A 14,502-nucleotide genomic window follows, 5' to 3' on the forward strand; every position below is an offset into this window, starting at 1 on the left:
CCAGCGTTGGGGAGGGAGGGCGATTGTGGAGCTGCTTCCCCAGGCATCAGAGTGGCTGTCCCAAGGTCATGCCTCAAAATCCTTTGACTCATGGACTCAGGGGACTCCTGAGGCCGCAGGCCTGGGAGGTTTTCTTCAGGGTCACCTCCTCATTCCCATCCAGCCCTGACTCCAGTGACAGCTTACCCTTGCCTGGGAACACACGGGTCTGATCCCCAGGAAGTCCAGTCCTGTGAGTCCTGGAAATTGGGAGCTGGGTGGTGTCTTTGGGAAGGTCTTCCTCTCCTTCTCAGGGACACCTCCTTCAGGCAGGCCCCTGTGAGGATAAGCTAAGCTCTCCACACCCCACCAGTTCTGCGCTCTCACTGTCGGGCAGGCACGCTTCCCTCTGCTGGTCCTAAGATCCATTCAAGCTGGGCTTGGGTGGCCTGGTGCTGTCTCTGCTCTGCCTGGTGCTCTCTGGTCAGTTAGGGGTGACTGGCTGGCAAGGGTGTGGTGTGGGGATCCTTCCATCTCTGGCTTTAGTCCACCGACAGCGCTCACCACCCTTCTTTCCATTTCCTCTGCCCCCTGGGTCCTCCTGCCGGCTCTCCCTGTTCCCTGCTGGGTTCTGTCCACGGGGTGACTCAGGCAATCCATGGCGCCTTTGTTTTTAAACCGCAAAATGCCTGCCACGCCCTCAGGGTCCCCCTGCTCCAGTTCCTGCTGGGGTCTGCCTCTGTGCCCTGCGTGGCTGCCCCTCCAAACCCCTCTCCAGGCTTCTGGCCAGGCCCCTCCCACATGCCGTTCCCTGTCACTCCGCTCCTCTGGACCTAAATGCCTCTTCTTCCTGCGGGTCGGTGGCGGGGCCTCACTGGCCTCCCTCAGCACATCCGTGCTTTTCTCCCAGGCGTCATCTCCTGTTCATCTGGGAGGTGAGATGACCCCTGTGTCCCCCCACGCTCGCTCGGCTGAACGCCCTGCTGGTTTGGGGAGGCCCTCCCCTGGCCTCTACCTGTCCTGCCCTGCCAGGTAACCCCGGAGACCCAGAGCCAAGGCGCCGCTGGTATCTGGGTGAACCATCCTGGCTTTCCGCGGCGCACAATGGCAGCCTAATAATTAGCTCTCCAATTATAGGCCCATAATAGAGGCTTAATCTGGGGCTCGTTGGTAATGAGGCTGTTCACAGAAGGCCTTTCATGCCGGTTCCAGCCCTGCCCTGCTCGGAGAGCTCCCGCCTTGGCTGACTGTCAGAACCTCCCTCTGGTTCCCTTGGGCCTCAGTTCCCTTGTCCCCACCCTGGCTGGGGGCCTCCTCCGGCCTCGGTGGTGTCCTGGGCGAGTATGCTGTCTAGGTAACCCCTGGTGGGCTCCAGCCTCCCTGCCCAGGGAGGAGCGGTGGGCAGCTGAGGTCAGAGGCCGCCGCGGACGCCCCTGCGAGTACAGGCCGAGGTGGGAAGCAACTGGGAAGCCGGGCGCACGGAGCGCAAGGCCCCCTCATTATGGAGACGCACCAACTGGCGCGGCCCATGAAAGCCTCAGGTTTGCGAACTGAAGACTTAATTGCCTTATGGACATTGGAAGAATGGAGGGCTTCTCCAGGGAGCGGCTCCTCGCCTCACTCTTTCTCTCTCCCCCACTGGATAATGACAGGGCTTGTGGCTGATTAAAGAGGGGAAGACAAACTCCTCTCTTGGGGGCCGGTGACAGGTTCCACCTACATTTAAGCCTGTCCCCTCCCCGACTCCACTCCTCCTCCCACCGACTTTTCAGAGGTGATTTTTAATTGCGTTTTCCCAGGTGGAGAGAGGGAGCCGAGATGAGAGAGGGGCGGGCCAGGGAATTTCTCTGGCAGCGGCCAGCCTCAGCCACGTCTCTCTCCCAGCCTCCGCCTCCTTCCAGCTGCTGGCTTGTCCTGGGGACTTGGAATCTCAGTGAGTTTGTGGACCCGGTCAGCATGAGAGTGAACAGTAACCCAAGAATCCCCTCCTTGGCCGGGCTTGCTCATGACAACCTCTGACCTCGTTTCCCCCAACTTCACTCTCTGCTCCAACCACACTGCCCCTTCTTCAGGGGACTTTGTCCTTGGAGGCTTCCTCTCCCCAGAAAACACAAGTCCTAGATCTCTGCATGTCTTGCTCCTTATTGTCATTTCGGTGTTGCTCCTCGTGTCCGTGACTGCTCACCCTACAGAATGTCAAGTAGTCATCTTTTGGTATCTGGGGATGAGTTCCAGGATCTGAGCAGATACTAAAATCTGGGGACATTCAAGCACTTGCTACAAAACAACATCATATTTTCATATATTCTACATACATGTTCCTGTATACTTTCAATCATCTCTAGATTACTTATAATACCTAATACAACCTAAAGGCTAAGTAACTCCTTGTTATTTTGTATCATCAGGGAATCATAACAAGAAAAAAATCTGTACATGTTTAGTGTAGACACGTTTTTTAAAAACAGTTTTGATCCATGGTTGGTGGAATCTGTGAATGCAGAACCTGGGGATTCGGAGGGCCAGCTGGGCACCCTACAGAGGTTACTCTCCTCCAGCCCGCACGGATTTCCTTGTATTTTAATAAGCCTCGGTCTGCCTTTATTGGAAGGCAAGGTCTGCTCAGTGTAGTTTACCCAGTGCCTAGTGCAGTGCCTGGTCCAGAAATATTTGTGGAAAATAGGCTTGTCCTCTCATTGACACACAGGCAGTCTTGGGGCCCTGAGGTCCGGTGGGAAACCTGGTCTCGCCTCTCCAGGTTGGGGACAGGCCCCTCCGAAGACTTCGTGGATGATAATGGTGTCTTCTGGAAGTCACCTCCATTTCCAAGCAGGCCCAGTGGGGCCAGGATAACGAAGCTGCTTTAACATAAATAATTTGCTTCTGAGGTGTAAGAAATGGGGAATATTTTTAGAAGGCCTGCCCTCCTAGGGGAAGTAAATGACTTATGAAAATGGGATTTTTCAAAGTGGCCTTCAAGAGAAAAGGGAGCCGTGTGTGATGGCCAAAATGGAATTCTATGAATTAGTGCGACTCATTATTCTGGCCGTCGGAGCACAGACACACACGCGCGCACGCACACACACACACACACTCCCTCGCTCACTCACTTTTCCTCCTGCCTTCCATTTCATGGTCTTAGCTCAAATCTGAAATAAAACCACCGCAGCCCTCCTCCCCTAGCCCTCAGCGGCGGCCTGTCTGATTGGATGCCTCCCACAGCCCTGAGGACCAGAGCTTCAAGGAGGAAGCAGCCGGGGACACGCTGAGTCCTCGCTTCTTAAAGTGCGCGCCGTAAGTTACCTTGAAATGTTATTTTTTTTTTTTTTAAAGTATTTTAGGTTCAACAGACACTTGGGTTCCTGTTAACAACTCATTTAAGGAGAAAGTGGGGGGAAGGCATTCAGATCAAGGTTTCTTTGACAACATGAACCTCCTTACTTTGAACCCTTACAATGTCGGTGGGATGAAAGATTTCGTGGAGACGCAGATGGGTAAATGCGCAGGTGAGAAAGGACAGATGTTAGCTACACGGAGACGCGGGGATCTTGGGATGGGCTTTGTCTGGCCAATAATGGAGAATAGATATTGGAGGGAGGGGGGGTGGGAGACCCAGAAAACCAAGACACAAAAACCACTTTTGTGGCCATTGTGTTTCTACCAGAGTCTTGATCTAGGGAAGATGTGCTGTTTGGAGAACTAATAAGGCGACTGGTTTCTTTGATGAGACACGTTCTGAAAACCAAGGTCTATAGGAGTCATCCATAGCTGGCTCCCTGGGGCCTTTCTCCCCTTATCTGCAAAATCTGGCCTCCCAGGGGGCTTGGATGTGTCTTCCGCCCATCACCCCTCAAGCCCCAGAGGCTCCTCTCTTGAAGGTCCAAGGTAGCTTCCTGTTGCCCACATGCTCGACTTCAAATTCCTAGTCTAGCAACCAAGGTCACCATGAACTGGCTCCACTTGACCTTTTTCTTCCTAGTCCCCTCATTATTCCAAGACCTCTACTCTTATCAGACGGATCTTCTCTGAGAGCCCACTTTATTTTTCCTCTTCCACTCAAGATGCCTTTCTCCGAGAAGCTCTTCTGCTCTTGTCCAAAGTCTACTTAGGCTGGCAGACCAGAGTCCCAGGAGCCTGTGCCCATCTTACACACTGATCTCGTATGCATTTGACATCTCATTGACTGTCCCTCTAGTCTGTTCTCCAAAAAGGACTGCCAGCTAGGGGCACGGACGCCAGCCTTACAGGGGCCAGAAATGGCAGAGGACCACCAGAGTGGACACAATAAGAAGTATCAGCCTTCTTAAACAGCAAGAAGAAGCCTCCGGCAGACTGGAGGGTGCAGGGGACATCACCACCCTCCCCCCAAATCTTTTCTCTCTGAGGCCTGGGAGTAGGATGCAAGAGAAACTGCTGCCATATTGCTGTCACCCTCTGCCGACCACACTGAAATCCGAAAGTTCAGTTTTTAAAAATTGGAGTGATCCCTAGGGCAAGGCCCAAACTTTTGGCCTCTCAACATTGTCCCAACTCCTTCTTTTCTGTAATACGTCATTCATTCAATGAAGAGTTGAGTGGCCAGTGTGTGCCAGGCCCTGGGGATTTGGTGGTGTATAGGCTGGATGGTCCTCCTTGTTGAGGGCTTGTGGACGATGAATCAAGAGCCACAGGAAGGACTGGATTGCAATGGTGACAAGTGAAGTGAAGGGTAAGTACAGGTGGCTCTTCGAGGGTTTAGTCAGACCTAACGGTCACTTCTCAAGGACACTGTTTTACACCGGGTGGGCTCTTTGTGGGCTGCCTTGCCATGGGGAGCCCTGAGCTGCCTTGGTGCACCCTGTAATGGATGCTGCGTGGAACCCGCTGAGGGAAGAAGGTCAGTTATCACCAGGGGTCTGAGTCAGGCTGGGGCCCTGAGAGCAGGTGGAGAAGGAACTCCAGGCAGAGACTGTGCCTGAACTTGTTAGGAACACAGAGACGATCAGAGCAGGAACCAGCTGGCCTGTGCACCAAGGCCAGGGCCCGAGATGTTCCGGCATCCTTCCAGGCCCTTGCCTTCTCCTGCTTCAAATGAGGACCTTCTTTTCAACAGGCCCCAAGCCCCATGCTAGGAGTTCTTCAGGACTGACTGACATCACCCTGTGGGAACCAGTCACCCCCTCACTGTTTCTATTTCACTTCCTCGATTGTTCTACCTATGAAGCTAGTGAATTGCCTTGAATCATGGTTTCTACTGCCAATGTTCATCTACTCTACCTCACAGGGAATTCTAGGAGTAGAAGTGTGTCTAGTTCTTTGCAGAGCAAGGATTCTAGTGAAGGGGTAAACCAGACAAACAAGTATTTAGCATGCCTGCCTCCACTTCCAAATCCAGTGGCAATGGCAGACATTATTAATCAATCACCGCACTCATTTTCTGTTATGCCTGCACATAGTTTTAAAGCACCTATTCAGAATGCTTTTCCCTGGTTACCCTCAAAAGGAGTCACCCTTTTTCAATTGTTTATTTAGACTAATATCGTTCTTTTCTCTGTAGGCTCTTCGCACTTCGTAATTATGTATTAAAAAAAAAAAAAGACCTATTTAAGGCCCACATCCTCAACTCACCTGAGCCTTCATGAGGGTGAACCATGCCTGTTTTTGTTCATCATAGAATCCTGGGGCTGAGCACAGTCCATGTCACCTAGAAAGAGCTCAATAAGTAGTTGCTTCAAGTTGACCAAGAGCTTGATAAAATGAAGGATTTGAAGAGAGGATCCGCGCCTCCTGTTGTAATTCCTGGCGTGATCCCCGCTCTGCAATTTCCTAACTGCCCTTGGGCAGGTCCCTCTTCTTCTCTGGGCCGCAGTCCCCGTCTCAGTAACCTGAGGCTGCAGCCACTCCCCCTGCAGTCAAGGTGGAGCCACAGGCAGTGTAAAGCAAGAGAAAACATTTTGCAAAGCCAGACAGCAATGCTGGCTGCTGTGATCATTGATCTGGTTTCTCCCATTTTCTCTGCACCAGGGCCAGGAGCTGTTTGAGCAGAAGTTTCACCCTTCCTGAGGATTCAGAAGATCTGGGATAAAGCCTGTCCCTCCTGAGTGTGGTGGCTGGGGGTGAATTTTATTTTGGATTGGAGGTTGGTTTGCTGTGAAGTTAGTGGGCTGGTGTTCAGGCTGGACCCAGAAGATGGGAGTCAGGGGTGGGCAGAGTTGCCTTCCTCTCCTACCTGGGCCCAGGGTGGCACCCTCCCAGCTCCTGGACCCTGTGGGCAGGGGGCTTTGCTCCTGATGCTGGACTCTGCTGGTGGGAGGACTCTGACCCTCCAGTGCTTAGGATGCAGCGGAGAAGCATCTCCTCCCCCTCCTCCCCTTTCTCCCCTTCCTCCCCTTTCTCCCCCTCCTTCTCCCTCCCCCATCCTCCTCCTCCCTCTCCTCCTCCTCCCCTTTCTCCTGCTCCTCTCCCTCTTCCCCCTCCTCCTCCACCTCTCCTTTCACACAGGGAAGGAGGGAGAGGCTCTGTGGGCGCCCCTTGGTTGTTTCTACAGCTGGGGCTCTACGGCCCCTCCCCTCTGGGACTTGAGCCCCCAGAGCCTGTTTCTCTGCAGGCTGGCCTGCTCTGACCAGCCGAGCTTGCCTAATGTGTCCTGGGGGAGGCTGACGCCTCAGGCAGAGGAGCTTGAGCTGCCCCTGCTGGAGCTGATGTGGGCTGCCCAGAGCCCATGGGGATTTCTGTGTGTGTGTAGTGCCAAGTGGGATGGTAGCCTGGATGACTGTCACCAATCCCAGAAAGGGGTGTGGTGTGATGGGGCTGCCAAGGCCCTGTGACTGAGAAACATGGACCCCCTGCCCTGCCCCTGATTCTCAGCTGGGGTGAACGACGGGCCTCATGACTTGTCCTCCCAGGGGGTCGGTTAGCTAGGGCAAGCGGGCGCTCCCAGCACAGAAGCCATCCTCCCCTGGCAACCAGAGACCAGTAGTTCTCTGGTTGCACTTGAAGTCCCTGGGGCACTTAAAAGACTCTCTGCCCACTCTCCCGGTCACGCCCCATCAAACTACTCAGAAGAGCCAAGCCCCAACCCTTCCCGCTCCTCCCCATGCCTGGAGTGCCCTTCATCCCGTCTCCTCTTTGTTTACAAAGTCCAACCCAAATGTCACCACCTCCGGGATGCCTCCCGTGGCTTCTCCAGATGAGGTTAGTGGCTGCCTCTTCTGGGTTCCTAGCCTCTTTGTTCCTCTTCCCATTACTGTGAGTGCTCTCAGCCGAGTAATTACTAATTAACTATGACATTCTTATCTTCTGCCTTCCTCTAGACTGTGAGCTCAAGGGCATCTTCACTGTGCTGAACATCTGTTGTGCCTCCTGCCTTGCCTCCATAGCCCTTCTTCCTATGTTGGCATCTACAGTTGGCCATCCCTCTGATGGCCCCCAGAGATGCCCAACTCCTGGTCTGCCCCGTGCTGTGTGTTTCCCTTTCCTGTTGAGTAGGACTGAGCTGTGTGACCAACAGGACATGGCAGAAGGGAGTTTGTGTGACTCTGAGGCGAGAGCATCAAGAGCCCTGAGGCTCCACCTTGTTCCTTGGGGGCCGCTTACTCCGAGGAAGCCAGCCGCCATGTTGATGGCATGCTCAAGCAGCCTTGTAAAGAGGCCTGGGTAGAAAGGGCCCAGCAGCCAGCATCAACGAGCCTTCTCTGAGAGAGAGAAGGTCAGAAGTGGCTCCTCTAGCCCCACTGAGCCTTCAGATGACCGGAGCTCTGGCCAACAGCCGGACTGCACCTACATGAGAGGTCCAGAGCTGGACCTTCCCGGCTATGCTACTCCCGAGTTCCTGACCCACAGAAGCTCTGTGAGGTGATAACTGCTTCCTACTCTTTGGAGAAAAATCACTACTTGGAAATAGATAACTAGTAAGTACTTCAGTGTTCCATAGGCAACTGTCCTTTCTATTGTGAATTGTCACTCAAAGTAGTCTACCCTTCCAGGGCCACAACAGATGGAGGTCCTGACCCTAGAGAGCTCACAGACCCTCGCTCTAGAATTTATACCTTGAGCAGAGATACTAGACCAGGAAGTGGTTGGGTTGATTCTGGAAACACTTAACATTACACACACACACATACACACACACACACACACACACACACACACACACACACACACACACTTTCTTTTACGCCAGTTAGGTATGGCCACTGCCACTGCCATTATCATCGTCATACTGCCATTAACATCACTCATCTAAGGCCCTCTGTGCGCCTGGAGCACACAGCACTCAGGAAGTGCCCAGCCATTGTATGTTGGATGAATGAACCACTTACAAATGTGGACGACATCAGGGCTATTTATTATGATTTTAATTTGTGTTTTGTCTGCACTGTTGGAATATTTAAAAGCCTGAGATTCGTGAAACTTATTATCTGAATCTTTCCCTGTCATTTACCTTCTAGAGAAAAGCAGCTCTGTGCTCATGCACCTGCCACAGGAAGTTCCTGTCCCAGGCCAGAAGCAAGTGTCTGCAGACACCTGCCTGCCTTGGTCTGGAAGCTGCACTCTTTGAGGTACATCCTAGGGTGAGAAGAAGGTATCAGTCCCAGGAGAAAGAGACGGGCAGCAGGGCGGGGTGAAGATGCAATCTTTGCCATTGGCAGTGCCCTGGAGGTGACAAGCCCCATTCTGGAGAGGGGGCTCTGTGGCTCTTAACAGGAGGCACAGAAATCCTTGAACCAGCTCAGTGAGGACCCAATGGAGCTGCCCGTCTTCAGGGGACATTTTGGGTTTTTAAGGGCTGTGACCTGCAGTATTTAACAGTGGTACCAGATGTTGGGAACACCACAAGCCCCCATGTGTCACTCTGTGTAATGTCCTGGGACCTTGGGCTCCTCGCCAACGACAGAATTTGAATTTCTCTCCAGTCCGGTATGACATCATACTTACAGTAATTGATTTAGGAATGCGTGCCATTTCTTTTACACCTAAGCATATGGAATAAGGCTGAAATGTCAGCTTCATGGTGACAGGAACCTTTTTTATTGTTGTTGTTGTTTTGACCATTATCGTGTTACAGAGCCTTGCATATTTCTTGACACACAGTAGGTACACTATAAATATTAGTGCCTAAAGCCACAGAAGAAAATAATAATTTACCGAGTACTTACTAAAATACTAGAGAAATTTCCGGTAGATTCTTTCCACAGCAATCCTCAAAACTTGATATTCTCATGGTAGTCATCAAGAATACAAAAATAAATAAATAAATAAATAAATAGATGCTGGAGAGGATGTGGAGAAAAAGGAACACTTTTACACTTTGGTGGGAATGTGAATTAGTAAAACCACTAGTTTGGAGGTTCTTCAAAAGAGGAGGCATGGAACCACCATGTGACTGAGCTAAACCACTCCTCAGTATTTATCCTAAAGAATGAAAGGCATGTTAATGCGGTGATACATGAATACCGTTGTTTATAGCAGCATAATTTCACAATAACCAAGCTATGGAACCAGCCTAGGTGCCCATTGATGGATGAATGGATAGAGAAAATGTGGCATATATACTCAACGAAGTTTTATTCAGCCATGAAGAAAAATGCAATTATGGCTTTTGCAGGAAAGTGGATGGAACTATAGACCATTATGTTAAGCAAAATAAGCCAAACTCAGAAGGCCAAGGGTCATATGTTTTCTCTCATATGTGGAAGCTAGAGAGGGAAAAGGAAGACAAAGGTGGGGGGGGGAATCTCATGAAAATCCAAGGGAGATCAGTAGAGGAAAGGGACCAAGGGGAGGGGGGGCGGGGAGGGAGGGGGAAGTGCTGGGGAGTAATATTGGCCAAATTATATGTTATATGGTATACTGTGTGCATGAACAGATATGTAACAACAGAGCTCATCAACATGCACACCGACTGTGCACCAGTTAAGAAATGTGGGAAAGCCCAGCTGGGTACCCTCCTCTCTTCCTCACCCACTCCCTAGAGCACTCACACGTGTCTTGGTGAGCAGTGTGCTGCCGTGTGTGCACTTTTAGGTGCTCGAAGGTCACCGGTTTCCCATCTTGGTCACCGTTCACACCTTGCCATCCGCATCTGGCAGACATTGATTTGCTCCAGGACCTGGCTGCTGCTTGTTCCTGCTGATGTTGCTAGTCTAAGACTCAGTATTGGTTTAAATTGCATTTCTTAGCCTTATTCTAGGGGGATGAAGACGCCTCAGAGAAGTGACACGCCCAGGGTCCTCAAGGAGTTTGTAGGTAGCCGGGCTTGTGGCCGGACCCTCTGTGCTCAGGCTGGAGGCCGTGAATGGGCAGAGCTGGGCTCCTGTGGGCTCCGCCAGGAGAGCCGTCTTCCGCTGTGATCGAGCCCCACCTGGTGGCGCCGAGAGGGAACTAACGCGGGGGAAAAGAGAAAAGAAGAGAGGGAAAGGGAAGTGCAGAAACCTTCCCCAGCAGCTCAGGCTCAAGAGGTCTGTGCAAGTTCAAGGCCACGCCCCGCTGCAGACTCTGGACACCTGGAGGGCCTGGGCCAGGTCGCAGGAAGTGTATGAACCTTGAGCATCCTCGTTTTTGAGGCTTCTGTTGTTTTTGACAAATGAAACCAGAACTTCGTTACCAAAACATTTAGTACACTTCTTTTTAAAAATGTAGTTTTAACCAAAGTACAATCTACCTACCTAAAAGGCATAAATCCCAGGCGAACAGTTCGATGGATTTTCCTGAGCAAACATTGCTCCAGCCACACACCCCCACCCTCCACGGGTGGCCCCTGCCCTAACTTCTAATAGCATAGACAGTCCTGCCTGGTTGAAGGCTGTAGGAACGGAGCTGTTCAGGTGTCCTTTATAGTTTGCTGCTCTAGGAAGCAATGCAGGAATGTTCAGAGGTGAAATGAGCAGGTTGGGAGAACTGCACCTGCCGCATCTATTTCCTACCACTCCGACACTTGACACGGTTCTGTTGAAAGATCATCCTCCCTCTTGGGGGCCATAGGCGTTGCATGTCTCCATTGCAGTTGCTTTTAATACTAATAATCAATATATCCTTAGATTCAGATTATAGAGAATACTGTGGAGATTTCAGGGTGCTGGGACACAAAATAACATTCAATAAAGTTTAATATTAATACTTAGATGAAATCATAAATAAGCAATTATGATTTGCTCAAATTTGTAAGGAGCCTGTGATTTCTTTTAGTATACAAATTCTCTAAAAGTTACGTATAGGTATAGGAGTTTATTCCTCTGAACTTTGATGTGGTGTTTGGTCTTCATTGCTTTCTTAGTGTTTATGATTAGTTTAAGGATATTTTCCCCACTTAATAAATAAATAGGTCAATCATAAGTACAATTTGTATTCTTCCTATGTCTAGTTAGAGTTTTAGTCCATCACTGAGTACATGAAATAGAATAAATATTAACTATAACCTGATTCCTCTATTCTCTGTTAGTAATAACAAAAACATTCCACTGTTAATAACTAATATTAGAGTTTATGGAAGGGGTAACTTCTATAGAAACTTAATGATGTATTCTTTCAGGGAAATCAACACTAAATGGAGCATGTTGCCCTCTACCTTGCTGGGAACTGGTTTTCTTTTTATTTAAGCTATCATACAGTAAAAACATGTTTCTTGAATAAGATCATTAATTATACTCTTGAAGATTTTTTACTTAACATTTCCTTGTATTAACCATGAAATGATGTAATCAATACTAAAAAAAAAAAAAACATAAAAGGACTCTGTGAACATTAAAGATTCAGACTCAACCTCAGAACACTTGGTGTCTCTGTGCTGTTTGTCCACCCCGCTGACGCCTCCCATCCACCTCAGATCCCTGACTGCTGCTAGGGCTGGACCCCAGCATGCACCCTCTCCCTGGATTAATCCACTTGATAGATTAGTAATTTGGATGGATTGCTGGGTGGTCACTGTAGGCTAGTGAGGCATGGTCACTGGGGGCGAGCCCTTGGGGGTTATTTATATTGTCCTGGGTTCCTCGCTTGTGCACACACATAGGCTCTTTCTCTGCTTCTTGGCTGCCAGGAACTGAGCAGCTTTCCTCCACTGTTCCCTTCCACCATGATGATCTGCCTCACCTTGGGCATGGAGCAAGGCAGTCGGCCATCCATAGACTCAGAACTCGGAATCCATGATCCCCAAACAACCTTCCATCCACTAAGTACTTCCTGTCAGGTATCCCAGTCACAGCGACAGAAAGCTTGCTAACACGCTACTCTGGCACATTGTTTGTTCATTTTTGCTTTTACATGATAGTCTAAGTTATCTGTTCTGCTGCTGATGGATACCTGGATTGATTCCAGCATTTGTCTCTATGGAATCAAGGTGCTGGGAATGCCTAGCATGTCTGTGTAGTGATGCACACGTACACACAATTCTGTTGTGTATGCATCTATGTGCACCGGCAGGAGATACTGGACCACAGGGTAGGTGTGGACTCAACTTTAGTGGATGCTCCCTGCTTCCCTGAGCTTCTGACTGACTGAATGGTCCCAACAGCAGTGGAGGAGAATTCCAGTTGCTCCACATACTCATCAACGATTGCTGTTGTCACTCCGTGTATGTATGCTGTGTTTTAGAATTTGCATATTCTGGTAACTAATGACATTTCTTGCGTTTCTTGGTCACTTGGGTAACTTTTTTTGTGAAGTCCCTCTATAATGTATAAGACTTTAGCCTGTTTTCCTGTTGAGTGATCTGCCTTTTTCTTATCTTATAGGAGTTTAAAATAGATCACCTGGACAGCAGTCCATGTCAGATACATCATCAGAAGACATCTTCTCCCTTTGGTAGCCCTTGGTTTATCACCCTTTTGATGAATAGAAGTTATTCATCTTAACATAATGTTTAAAGATTATTTTTGTGCTTTTTCGGTTCTGCTGAAAATTTTTTTTTTTTTGCCTACCCAAGGTCGTGAAGATCATCTTGACTCTTTCTTTTACAAGCGTCCACACTTGGCATCTATCTGGAATGGCATTTTGCATATGATGGGAGGCAGAGGGTCAGTCTATTTTTCCCTATGGATATTTAATCGGCTGGCCTGATTTATTGGGAAGATCAGCTTTTCCTCACTGTCCCGAAGTGTAACTTTTGTGTTGTAAACACGTGTGTCTGTGTCTGGTATGTGTTTCTGTCTGTTTCTAATTCTGATGAGAACTCTAAGGACATGCCATATAACTAACTGTACAAATCACAAGGTCCTTTTAGAATTTCGAAAATACTTCCAGGGTTTGGCGTGCACTGCAGGTGGTGCTGCCTGGTGACAGACCCACCTCCGTGTGGGCTGGGGACCATTCCCTTCTTAAGGCTCTCTGAATCATGAGGCTCACTGTGGGCACATTTGGCTGGATTGTCAGGAAGCTGAGGTTCCTGGTGCCTTGGGGTTGGTGCATAAAAACCCTGAGGACCCCCAGAGAGAGTCCATGTAGCCCCAACAGTTGTAAGTGGAACAAAGGCTCTTTTCCATTTTCTAGTCCACACAGAACCCAGGAAAGCCAGCAGCCAATCTCAATGGAGGCATCGGGGGCCCAAGAGGTGGCCATTCACAGCAGTTCCCTCTTGAGGGTCTGGAGGTACCATGCAGTCCCTTGAGGCTGTGGCACTCAGCTCAGCAGGGGCTGGGGCAGCAACTTATGCTAAGGTAACTGTGGAAAAGGCTTGCACGTCAATGAGCTAGTCCAGGAATTGGGCCTTGGGGGTTCAGGGGAGAATTCCCCCGTAACTCTGGCTCTGAATGTGCCAGAGTGGAAATGGGCAGTGGGATGGATCTGCTGCATAGAGCCCATCAGCCTGGGAATAAGCTCTGGGCAGCAGGGTATGGCTGTGAGGGCCAGGTTGGCAGGGCGGTAGGCATGTGGTTCCAGTGCCACCTCTGCCATGAGCTCAGGAGCATCTGGGGGGATTTGCTACCCCTCACTGGGCCACTGACTCCTCACCTTGGATGGCCTGGTATTATGGGTTGGATTGCATCTCCTGAGAAGATGTATTGTAATCTAACTCCCTAATGCCTGGGAGCATGACTTTATTTGCAAATAGGACCTTTATGAAATATAATCAGGTTAGGAGGTGCTCACTGGGGTGAGCCAGTGAACCAATATGACCAGTATTCTCATAAGAAAAGGAGACAGGGCTGGGGATGTGGATCAGTGGCAGAGCACTTGCCTAGCATGCCAAGGTCCTGGGTTCAATCCAAGCATTGCAAAAGGAGGAGGAGGAGGAGGAGGAGGAAAAGGAGGAGAAGGGACAGAAACACGTGGAGAAGTGAAGACAGAGGCAGAACTTGTGTCATGCTGCCACATGACAGGGAACCCCCGGGGCACAAGAAGCTAGAAGAAACAACCACCATTCTTCCCTAGAGCTTTTGGAGCCAGCAGAGTCCTGCTGACCCCTTGATTTCAGATTGCAGGCTCCAGACTCCAAGGTGATGTGTTTAGCCACCCACCTTGTGGTTCTTGTCACAGCGGCTCTAGACATGAATGCTCGCTGTCCCTGAATTTGCTCCTCCGATCCTTCCCCATCACTCCCCTGCTTCC

General features: G+C 50.1%; 1 long non-coding RNA gene across 1 annotated transcript; it reads left to right on the plus strand.

The window, feature by feature from the left end:
- The first annotated feature begins 5,931 nt into the window (after window positions 1-5,931).
- LOC306647587 lies at window positions 5,932-9,660 on the plus strand. Its single transcript, XR_013760130.1, has 3 exons — window positions 5,932-6,097; window positions 7,272-7,868; window positions 8,409-9,660. It is a non-coding gene; the product is annotated as an uncharacterized lncRNA (long non-coding RNA).
- The last annotated feature ends 4,842 nt before the right edge of the window (window positions 9,661-14,502 follow it).

This window comes from Sciurus vulgaris, assembly GCF_902686455.1.
Source record: "Sciurus vulgaris genome assembly, chromosome: 17".
Taxonomy (NCBI): domain Eukaryota; kingdom Metazoa; phylum Chordata; class Mammalia; order Rodentia; family Sciuridae; genus Sciurus; species Sciurus vulgaris.